This window comes from Thermobia domestica, chromosome 13 (genome assembly GCF_964235325.1).
Source record: "Thermobia domestica chromosome 13, izTheDome1.hap1.1, whole genome shotgun sequence".
Classification (NCBI taxonomy): domain Eukaryota; kingdom Metazoa; phylum Arthropoda; class Insecta; order Zygentoma; family Lepismatidae; genus Thermobia; species Thermobia domestica.
In genome coordinates, this window is record NC_137466.1 from 77899277 (window position 1) to 77910629 (window position 11353).

Consider the following 11353-nt stretch of genomic DNA (forward strand, 5'->3'; position numbering starts at 1 on the left):
ATAAAAGACTCTTCAACGGTGCTAAATTGGCAGTGAAATATGAAAAAGAAAGCAGTGAGACAATCGTCCACGATCGCAAGGGAGAAAAGGTAAGAGAAGAGATAGAACATCCACAAACAAAATTAATAGAAGAAAATATCAGAGATGGAAAAGAAAGTCGATTCGGATTCAACTGACAAGACGCAGAGACTACTCACAACAAAGAACAACATGAAAATAAAGAAATGCAAGACACAGTGAAATTTTATAAGAATATAAAAACTCAGATAATTCTCGGAAGATTAAAAGAATCTAAACTATTTTAATAACAGGACTGAGACATATGGTGCAACTACATATCGAACATGTGAAAACTATTGTCTTCCCTATTTGAAAGACGTGGATGAAATAGAACTTGGCGCAAATGAGATAACATAATTCACACAATCTGCTAAGACATATCAATAAAGCGAATAAAAGAAGAAAACATTAGATTTAGAAAAGATGTAAAAAGAATTCGCTAAGCAATATGGAAGAATAATCGTCTTTGGCCACAAAGCAGAGTTGCCACGTTGCAATATTAAAAGTTTTTTATCCTTAGCTATCGTAATGGTTGAACTAACCACTAACTAACTAACTAACTCTATGACGTATGGAACCCGGAAGTTCAATGCCGCGTTCACAAAAGCTCTCCACTGACTTCTATTCTTAGCTAATTGGATCCAGTTTCTACTTTGTATTCCTATCTCTGCGAGATCCATCTTAATATTGTCCTCCCACCTGCGCCTAGGGCTTTCTAATGGTCTACCACAAAGAACAATATTAAAATAATGCAGATTAAAACAGAAAAGTCAATAAGGTCATGGGTGAGATTTAAGATAGAGCAGAGAAACAAGGTAGACATTATCATTCAGGAACCTTACTCGAAAAATGATAAACTAACAGTAATCAGTGGAGGTTATGTTTGTGATAACGTTGTATGTTGTGTATGTATTTCGATAGTAATCAGGGCACCAGTGCTCGAGCACAAGTCACAAGATAGAGGAAGAAGAAGAAGAAATAATGTAAGTTATATTTTGTAGATTGATCCATATATTTTTTGTTTTTATGTTGTTATGGTAATGGAATTCGTTGTAAAGGAAATGTTTATGAGATATAATTGTGAGAGACGCCATAATTGTTAGACATACAGTTTTGAATTGTTAAGTAAAACAAGTTATTATCGCCAAATATAGTTTTCTGTTAATTCTAGACTGGTGTATATTTTCTTAAATCATCTTTAATATGCGTAATAACTCAAATATATGCAAATACATGTGTGAACTGAGGGATTAGTGAGGTTATACGATCACGCATAAAAGTAAAAAAAAAAGGCGGTATATAAATTATTAACAATTACAAGAAGAGACTATGGTATATAAGAACCATGGAAATAGTTAAAACAATATCAACGGCGTCTCTAGAGATACTGGTTCAAGAAGAACCAATATACTTTCAGGTATTAAGATACGCTTTTAAAATATGGACAAAAATCAAAGAAATTACTAAAATTTTAGAAATCCTGGGGAAAATTCTAAACAACGAGAAATGCCAATCTCAGGGTAATATCATATCTCGCGGGGATGGGTAAGGAGGCTGTTTGCCAACTAGTAACGGAAGTATTCAAGCAACGGAAGCTGTATGCAAGTTTTGTGTCCATTCCTTAACGGGGGAACAGAAACTGGAAAGAGTTCCTTATTGCATTCGTATCTTTTGGGCTCAAAAAAGTAATTGTGTTATCACACCCTTTATACCTCAGAACTGTTCCCTCTGATTACTTTGTTTTCTGCAAATTAAGAACACCATTGTAGTTTTATAGACCTAGTCTCGTTTTCCAATTACCACTTTACATACTGTCTAATATCGGACTAAGGAAGAAGTTGTTCAAGTATTGGACTGTATGGTTCAGAGACTTGGACACTACGGAAGTTAGAGAAAAAATCTTTCGAGAGCTTCGAAATGTGACGTTGGAGGAAGATGGAGAAGGAAAAATGGACAGAAAGAGCAATAAACGATGTTTTAAAACGGGTGGGAGAGAAGAGGACACTTTTAACCAGCATCCTTCTTAGGATTGGATTGGACACATCTTGCGAAGAAATTGTCTTTTTCATACCGCCATAGAAGGAAAAATGGAAGAAGAATGCAAGTGATCGATGATTTGAAGATAGAAGTAAAAAAATTGGGAGCTAAAAGAGGAAGCTGAAGACCGAGAAACGTGGAAGAAACATTTCCAGGCACAAACCTAAATAAATAAATAAAAAGAAGCCTTATTAGTCCCAGGACCTGCAAAAGGTAGAAAACTTATTATTATTATTAATAATAATAATAATAATAATAATAATAATAATAATAATAATAATAATAATAATAATAGTCTAAAGACAAGAACTGTTTCCGTCCTTATTCTCTCTATTAAAACTAAAACTAAAGCTAATACACCCTCCTTTTTCAATTTGCAAAATTAACAGCAAGCGAGAAGTTTTAAAATGGTTTCAACGTTAGTTTTCGTCTGAATTCACTATTATACAGATTGATTGGTTGCTTACGGTTTAATTGTTTTTTGTGTTTGTTTGTTTTTGAATTTACCATACCTTTGAGCAGCGAGGCTGTATGAGACGTGGACCTACAATTTAATGCAGGATCCGAACAACATGAGCCTCTCAGGGAATCGAATCCGGGTCTCCTACACCTAAGGCACGTACGATGGTTTACTGGAGACATAAGCATCGAAGTTATTTGTTGTCATCATCATAAGGCAAATGGTCGAAACATGCTGCACATTAAAAATTCTTACAACAAAGTTTTTAAAAATAAGATATTTTAAGAAAATATAAGAAGTTAAAACGGAGGAAGCAAAACGGCTAAAACAAAAACATCAAAAAATAAAATATATAACAAGAAAACAACGCAAAAGTACTGACAACAATAACGTATAACAGGAAAAAGAATCTAGTAAAAAAAAAATCTTACAGAATATTAACTATTCCAATCTCACAAACAAAACTGAAAGGGCGGTCACTAAAGATCAGACTATATCTCAATGTGATTAAGATTTTTACACAGTCCTAAACGTTCTCCGAGATTTGAATATTCACCTTTCTGGACATTTTACAAGAATGTGCCGAATACTCAATGGAACAATACAGTTTTCACTATGGATGGATAGCGCGATGCACTAAATAGGAGTGAGTGAAGATTAGTTTGTCCGATTCGCAAACGTGTAAGAATCACAAATAATCTCAGCGGCTAGTACATGTCGTCTTGTCAAATGGCCAAAATACGTTTAACAGACTAGAGCCTATTTTCATTGAGCTGGTTCCAATCCACTTACCAAAGAGCGCATCCATTGAAAGAAATAGCTACTGTGATCGGAGCACGGGGGTGAGTGCTCCTGGGTAACGTCTGTTAATGTAGGGTTCTTGGCTGGTTTTAACATTGATTGCTACAGAGGGAAAAGGAAAGAAATAATAAAAGGTAGTTTAAGAGGATTCGACATTTACAGATTAGGTTGAAATGAAAAAGAAATGAAATCTTTCAGTTTAACGTCCCACGATTATGCCTGTTAGGCTAAGAGAGACGAATGAATTAGGCAAGTGAATGATAGAATTGGTGGAATGATAATGTGGGAGAACCGAGAAAATCCACGAACACGATGTTGTCCACCACAAGCTTGCTTCGCAGGGGATCGATCCAGGGACCCAACGCACGAGAAGAAGCGCTCTACCCAGGAGCGTCATTTCAGATTTTGCTTGGGGGGGCAGACCCCTTGATATAAGTAAAATTTCTCTTTTTCTCTATTTACTACTATTATATTGATAAAATCTATATAAATCTGGAACTCAGGGGGGGCAATTGCCCCTCCCTGCCCCCCTAAATGACGCACCTGGCTCTACCACTGAGCCACCGTGCCTCCCGCAGAGTAGATTGATTGAATTTTCGCCTTTATCCTTTTATTAAAATCTAAAGTAGCATGATTCTATCACTTCCATGATTATTATAACAATGACACTTATTATAATGTATAGTTTTCAAAAAGTCAAATTACAATTTGAAGATAATAGTAGATTTAGTCTCAAAGGATTGATATTACAGGCATTTTATAACGATCAAAAATCTTGTACGAATAGTGAGATTTTTTTTTTCGATTTTCATTTTCAAAAAAGTGGCAGATAATACAATTAATTTTCATGTCGCAATAGCTTACGAAACCCGACACCATTTAAAGTGTAGTATTTAGAATATAGCCTATATATAAAGAATAAAAGTTTAAAGAAAATAGACATTTATGCAATGCAAATATATTTAAGTTATAGTTCTTTGGTTAATATTCAGTACATACACGTAGTACCGAACATAGCGTGGACGAGTGTAAATTATCATTGAATAATCTTGCAGCACAGAGAGGAAATCAGGAATTATTTGCAAATGTTGATTTTGTATTTATTTTGGTAGAAAATCGTAAGGAATCAAGATGTTGTCTTTGCCCCCAACAGAAATCGCGGAGGGGAACTGACTGACTGGCTTCTGCGTCTCTATATACGGTGCTTTTGATGATTATTATTGTTACTAAAAACAGGCCTGTGTTCTCGATATACCAGTTTAATTGGGATCCTAATTGCGGACTCATGAGGCACCTTATCGTTAAATGTGAGTAACAAGAAATGTATGTTTAATTACGCGTTATAAAGGTTTCATAATGTACTAAGACGCCTACTTGTAATCCTTGAGAGAGTAGATGCTTGCATGAGCACTGTTATGAACAATAGCACTAATCGAAATTGAATTGTTTTATTTGTTAAATTGCATAGATTGTTAGCAGAGCCGTAGCTAAGGGGGGCGAGCGGGGCGTTAGCCCTGGTCGATGATAGGGAGGGGGCGCCGAACGACCAAGAAGAGAGAAAAGGTGTCGGAAAAGAGTAAACGACGCGGCGCCTCCTAAAAGAATTGGCGTCCTATTAAATCAATATTGTTGTCGGTTTGCAAAGAAATACACTTGTTAAAAATTTTTTGCTCGCTCCTCTCGCAACCCAAACGTTTCAATAAGAGTCACAAGAAGTTTTTACTTATTACTTAAAGAAAGTTGTTATATACAATTTGTTAATGAAAATGTGATATACAAGGTGTCGAGTGATGACTTATATTGTATGCAGGTGTGTTTTCAAAATCAGAAACGGTTAGTCTTAAATACGTGTTTAGCGTTGTGATGGTGATGAGTTTGCTTAGTTAATCACGCTTCTCTACCCAATCGGATTAATCACGATGGTGAGAATGAAAGTATGAAAATGAGAGGAGTGAAGAGACACACGCAATGTGCTGTTTGCGCGGGAAAGAATGAAGGTAAACTAGGGGAATAATAACATATTCGAATTCGTAGTGTAGGGGATAAAAGGGTCAGAACTTAACCCAACGAATATCATGTTTTTCAAAGACTAATCACTACCAGTGATTTTTTTTTATTCCATTAACATTTGAAATGGTTCCAATTTGAAGAAATTTATTGGAATCATTTCTTCAGTAACTAGTTGTATCGTCAGGATATGTTTTCTATGCATACGTATCAGTTGTGCTCTGTCTTATCTATCTACATACAGACAAAACATAAACCTTCTGGATTTCCGTTATATTTCACAAAATATTTTTTACCGTAAAAGAACTAACTAACACAATGGCCTATAAAACCCGAAGGTTCAATGCCGCGACCATAGATCCTCTCAAATGACTTCTGTCCTTACTCAACTGAATCCAGTTTCTACTTTGTATTCCTATTTCTTCGAGATTCATCTTAATATTGTCCTTCCATCTGCATCTATGTCTTCCTAAAGCACGTTTTCCGATTGGATTTCCAGTCAAGACTTTGGCCAGCCAAGTCCAGCCAAGACTTCCGATTGGATTTCCAGTCAAGACTCCTGCTTTCTTTCATTCTCGCTACACTACCTGTCCACCTGAGCCTCCTAGACTTGATGACTCTAACAATGTTTGGTAAAGGGTGTAAATTATGCTGTTCCTCGTTATGACGTTATCGCCATTCCCTGTTGCAGATCCTCTTGGGTCCGAACATTCGCCTCAGGATTTTATTCTCAAATACTTTCAGTTTGCTTTCTTCCCTTTAAGTAAATGACCATGTTTCGCAACAATACAGAACAACAGGCATGATTATCATTCTGTATATTTTGATCTTCAAATTCCTCGACAGAATTCGCGACAATAAAAGATATTGAACTGAATAATAACACGAATTCCCTGCTTTCAGTCGACATTTAATTTCTTTGTGGATATGATTTTGGTCTGGTAATATTGATCCTAGATACTTGAAATTACCCACTTTATGGAAAATATTATTTGATACTTTGACACACAAAGTTTGCAGCATTATAATCCCAGTGAGCTTCCATGTATTTAGCTTTTTCTGCATTTACTTCAAAACCGCAAGCATTCAATAATGCCTCTGCATTTCCTTCTATTGTTCTCCTATCATCTCCTACCAGATTTACATCATCAGCATATGCCATAACCTGATCAATACCTTATAGAGCACCCCAGGGGTAAAAGTGAATCTGAAAAGGTGGGGGAACGATAAGAAGCGGCATGACACCACGCCGTTCCCCCTTGTCTATTTTTGCCCATTGTATTTTTTTAAGAACTGAGGGGACTCCGTACATATATTTTCGAGGTGGGGGACGGCGTCCCCTCGCACTTTTACCACTTGAGTACCCAGAATAAAGTTGAATAATAATGTCGAGAACGCATCTCCTTGTTTCAGGCCATTCTCGACGACGAACCTCGTGGACAAGAAGTTTTCTACTCGGACTTTACTTTGGGATTTGTTTAAACACATCTTAACCCTCCAGAGGGCGCATGTCGGTTGAAAAGACCAAATTGCGCCATTTTGGTCATTGCTAGTAGGAGAAAGTATTTGGAGATTCCCCCTCTCAGATACTCCTCAGGGAGGGGGTGAGCCAAGGAATGCAGGTGGTGGGGAGGAGTTAGTTCCAAAGTGCCCGTCACAGTGATAACTAAAACCCAAGGTCGGTCATTTCCACCGAAGCGCCCAATAGGTCAAAGAGACCGATGCGCCCATTCGTGCCTGTATGACCGATGCGCCCTCTCGAGGGTTAATTAATCTAACTAGCTTTTTCGGTAATCCAAATTCTGCAAGAATGTTATATATCCCCTAATAGAATAGTAAGCCTTTCTAAAATCAATAAATAATTGATATACCGGGGAATTGCATTTCCATTTCTTTTTGAGTATTTGTCGAATGGTAAATATCTGGCCAATAGTTAATTGAATTCGTCTAAATCCACACTGATAATCTCGAATAATTTCATCCGCGTATGTGATCAATCTTGCTAGTAAATGTTTGAGAGGATTTTATAGGGTGTTCACTCAAGAGAAATGGTTCGATAATTATTACAATCCGCTTTGTCGCCTTTCTTGTAAATTGGAACAATGATTCATTTCTTCCACTCTCGTCGTAATTCCTCCTTGTTCCAGATAAGGAGAATGAGGTTGTGTATCTTGTTCCACAATTTTCCCCTCTAGCTAAAATTGACTCAGCCAGAATTTCGTCTACACTCGAAGATTTTTGTTTCTTTAACTTCTTTATTGCAATTTCTTCTTCTGTTCGGCTAAGTTCTGAAACTTATGGTTCTGCTATGCATTTCACTGTCCCCACGAACATTAGTTTTTGACTGCGTGTTAAACAAATCATCAAAGAGATCTTTCCATCTATTCAAGATGCTATCTGTATCAGTAAGAATTGTTCCGTCGTCTCCCTTTAATATATACGCGCGAAGTCGATACCCTTTCTTAAATTCGTTGATGCCTTTGAACACGTCTCGATTTTTTCTTTCACTATTATCTTCAAGTTCATTAATTTAAGCTTTCAAAACATCGCGTTTCTCTCTTCTAAACATTTTGGAAGTTTCCCGCCTGATGTGAACGAAATTTAGTGTAGTTATATCGTTCGGATTTTGTAGCCAACGCAATTTCGACTATTTTACTTTGTCCGCTAGTTTGGTGCACCCCTGGTCGAACAACGATTTGTTCCTATGTATTTCCGCGTGCTCCAATTTTTCTCTTGCTGAAATTTTAACGCTATCCCTAATTTGAACCCAAGCATCCTCAACATTAGAGCTTTCAAAACCTTCTAAAAACGAGAATTTATTACACTTCAATCTGGTATTCCCCTCTCGTTTGGTTCAATTCTAATTTCTTTAAACTAAACATCTCGGTTTTCAGATGTTGAATATTCTCTTTATTAAATAACGATAATCTTTTTCTCTTGTTATTGTTACTACCAGATAATGGTCAGTGTAACAGTCGGGTCCTCTGAACGAGCGAACATCAATTATACTAGATTGTCTTCTATCAACTAAAACGTGATCAATTTGATTGTGTGTTCTTCCATCTGGTGAGGTTCATGTGTATTTATGAACGTCGCGATGTGGGAATTTTTTACTCTTCACGATTAGGTTTTTGGATGTTGCAAAGTTCACGAGTCTAACACCGTTGTCATTACTTTCCTTATGCAGACTTTCGTTCCCTATAATCGGTTTGAAAATATCCTCTCTTCCTACCTTCGCATTGAAATCCCCTAATAGGATTTTCATATGATATCGCGGGAATTGTTCAAATATCCGTTCCACTTCTTCGTAAAAACTGTCTTTTATATCGTCATCCTTATCTTCAGTTGGGGCATTTAAAGCAATAGCATCACACCACCGACTCCTGAGAGTAAGAAAAGAAAGTCTATCATTAACAAATGAAATATTTAAGTTTTACGTCCCACATTTATGCCGGATAGCCTAAAAGATACGATGATGATGAGAGATGAGTGAAATGGTGGAATGAAGAAAGTGGGAGGAAACGGGAGAACCCTGAGAAAACCCACGAGCACGGTGTTTGTCCACCACAAAATCCACACGGCGCAAGCTAGGATCGAACCAGGGACTCCAAGCACCGGAGGTGAATACTCTACCACTGAGCCACCGCGCCCCCTCTATCATTAACAAGTTCAACCCTTTTAATTGCTGATATTAAAATAATCGAAATTAAAATGCTATTTGTGTAGTCACGTACAGAATAAAATTACAAAAGTTTACAATTATTACTGGAAATTAATGCTGTCACCCATTTTGAAGATTTTAAAAGTATATAGTTTCTAATGTATTGAAATTTCATTTCTTATCGGTAGTATAAAACGTTACAAATAGTTGTATTGTAAATTTCCGTAACTGTTCTTCAAGTGGGTTTGTGTACAGCCAAAGGTAGATTTATCAAGTTTAACAAAAAGTCCAAAATACGCCTCTTGAAAACAGGTCTTATTTGTACAAGAATACACAATGATCGCTTTTGGCTGTTGCAGTGGTCTGCCCAAGCAGCTTAATAAAAATTCAGTGTGGTATAACAATAGCTGCTGCTTTTCTTATAAGTAAAAAAGAAAGGAAAGTTAAAGCTTGGTGTGGTAAGTGTAGGGGGATGTCGAATTCTACTTCGCTCCGGGCGCCGAAATCTCTAGCTACGGCTCTGATTGTTAAGCATTTCTTTATTTCGGAAATACTATATACAAAATTTTGAGAAAATTTCGTGGACATTTCGGTGGAGTAGGGTAATTTGGTGTAGTTGAAATTATTCTGATTGTGGCAAAATAAGAAATAAATAAACTCTAGTAAAGGAGGATCACGGGATATATTACCATGTATGGGATATGGATAGCCACCATTAAATTCCCCGTTACCCGTTAAAATATTAACGGATTTACTCCGTTAAAAGATCGGCTGATATATTCGCTCTAGCAATCTATTGCAAGAAACAGCTTTCTATTCAAAAATTCGCTTACCCAGAGTTTGGGTCCTGGGGGGTCCAAACCTTCCTATCCCGACTTTTCTCTAAATTTAATCCAATTTTACTGGTGGTTTTACAAATTTTAATATAATTTGAGTCCCCCAAAAGCTTTGGATCTTTCCCGCAATAAATTCCTGCATACGTGCCTGCTTACATGTATGGGATATGAGGTATAGATAAAATCACCTTTAAAATTGTCGTTATCCGTTAATATATTAACGGATTGTTTCCATTAATTAACTCCGGCGAGATAGTCCCTATAGCTATTGTAAAAAAAAAGTTCAAAAATTCACTTACATGTATGAGGATATGTCCTATAGGTAGCCACTGATAAAGTCCCTGTTATCCGTTAATGTGTTAACGGATTGATTTCATTAACAAATTCGGCCGAGATAATCACTCGAGCTGTTAATTGCAAAAGCAGAATTCAATACATGTATGGGATATGGGCTATAGAATCACCGTGAAAGTCGTCGTTAACCGTTAACATATTAACGGATTGACTCGATTAACGAATTTGATAGAGGTAATTGTTTCTATTGCAAAAATATTATATCCGTTAAGAATTATCTTGAGAGGTAATAGATAAACGGATGGATGGACGGATGGACAGAAGTATTAATAACAAAATCTTAAAAGTCTCACCGCGTGATCCTAATAAAAGAAGATAGAACAATAGAAAGGAAGACTAAATGGTAGGCTATAGATTTGAAAGAGGAGAATAATTAAAGAAAAAGTAACTTTTCCGTTTGATATACAGTATATGCAGATATTTCGTTTTTCTTTCGAAATATTTGGCTCTGTGGTCGAACTACGCGTCCTGAACATTCTTACGGCATGAGACATCTATCGGCTTTGCAGAAATTTAAAGACTAGGTGTTTCCTTATGGATACCATCTATTGAGGAGATTCTGTACTTCATGTTGGGTGACAACTTGCACTGGAAATTTTCGTGCTTACTTTATTTCAATGCTATTAACTGCTTTTTCCTATCAGCTAATAACTTTTCCTTTTTTCTCAGACCATTTTGCCTAACTTCTGTCTCTGAAATAACTGAGAAATATATAATAATATTCTCTCATCCTTAACAGTTTAGTAGTTGGACTGGAGTTCCAGTTCAGTGTCCATTTTCAGCATCGAGGGAATGGAGGTATGAAAAAATTAAATGAAATATTTAAGTTTTACGTTCCTCGATTATGCCTGCTAGCCTAAAGGATAAAGTGATGATGAGAAATGTAGGGAATGGTGGAATGAAGAAAGTGGGAAGAAACGGGAGAACCCCGAGAAAACTCACGCACACGGTGTTTGTCCACCACAAAGTTCAGTTGGTGCGAACAGGGATCGAACCAAGGCCTCCATGCATCAGAGGTGACGTTCTACCACTGAGCCACAGCGGCCCCGGAATGGACATATGGAAATACAGTTTCAGGTGAAATCCGAACCACTGTAATGCATTCAAATTTCAAAGCTCTTCCACTGGAAATCGAAC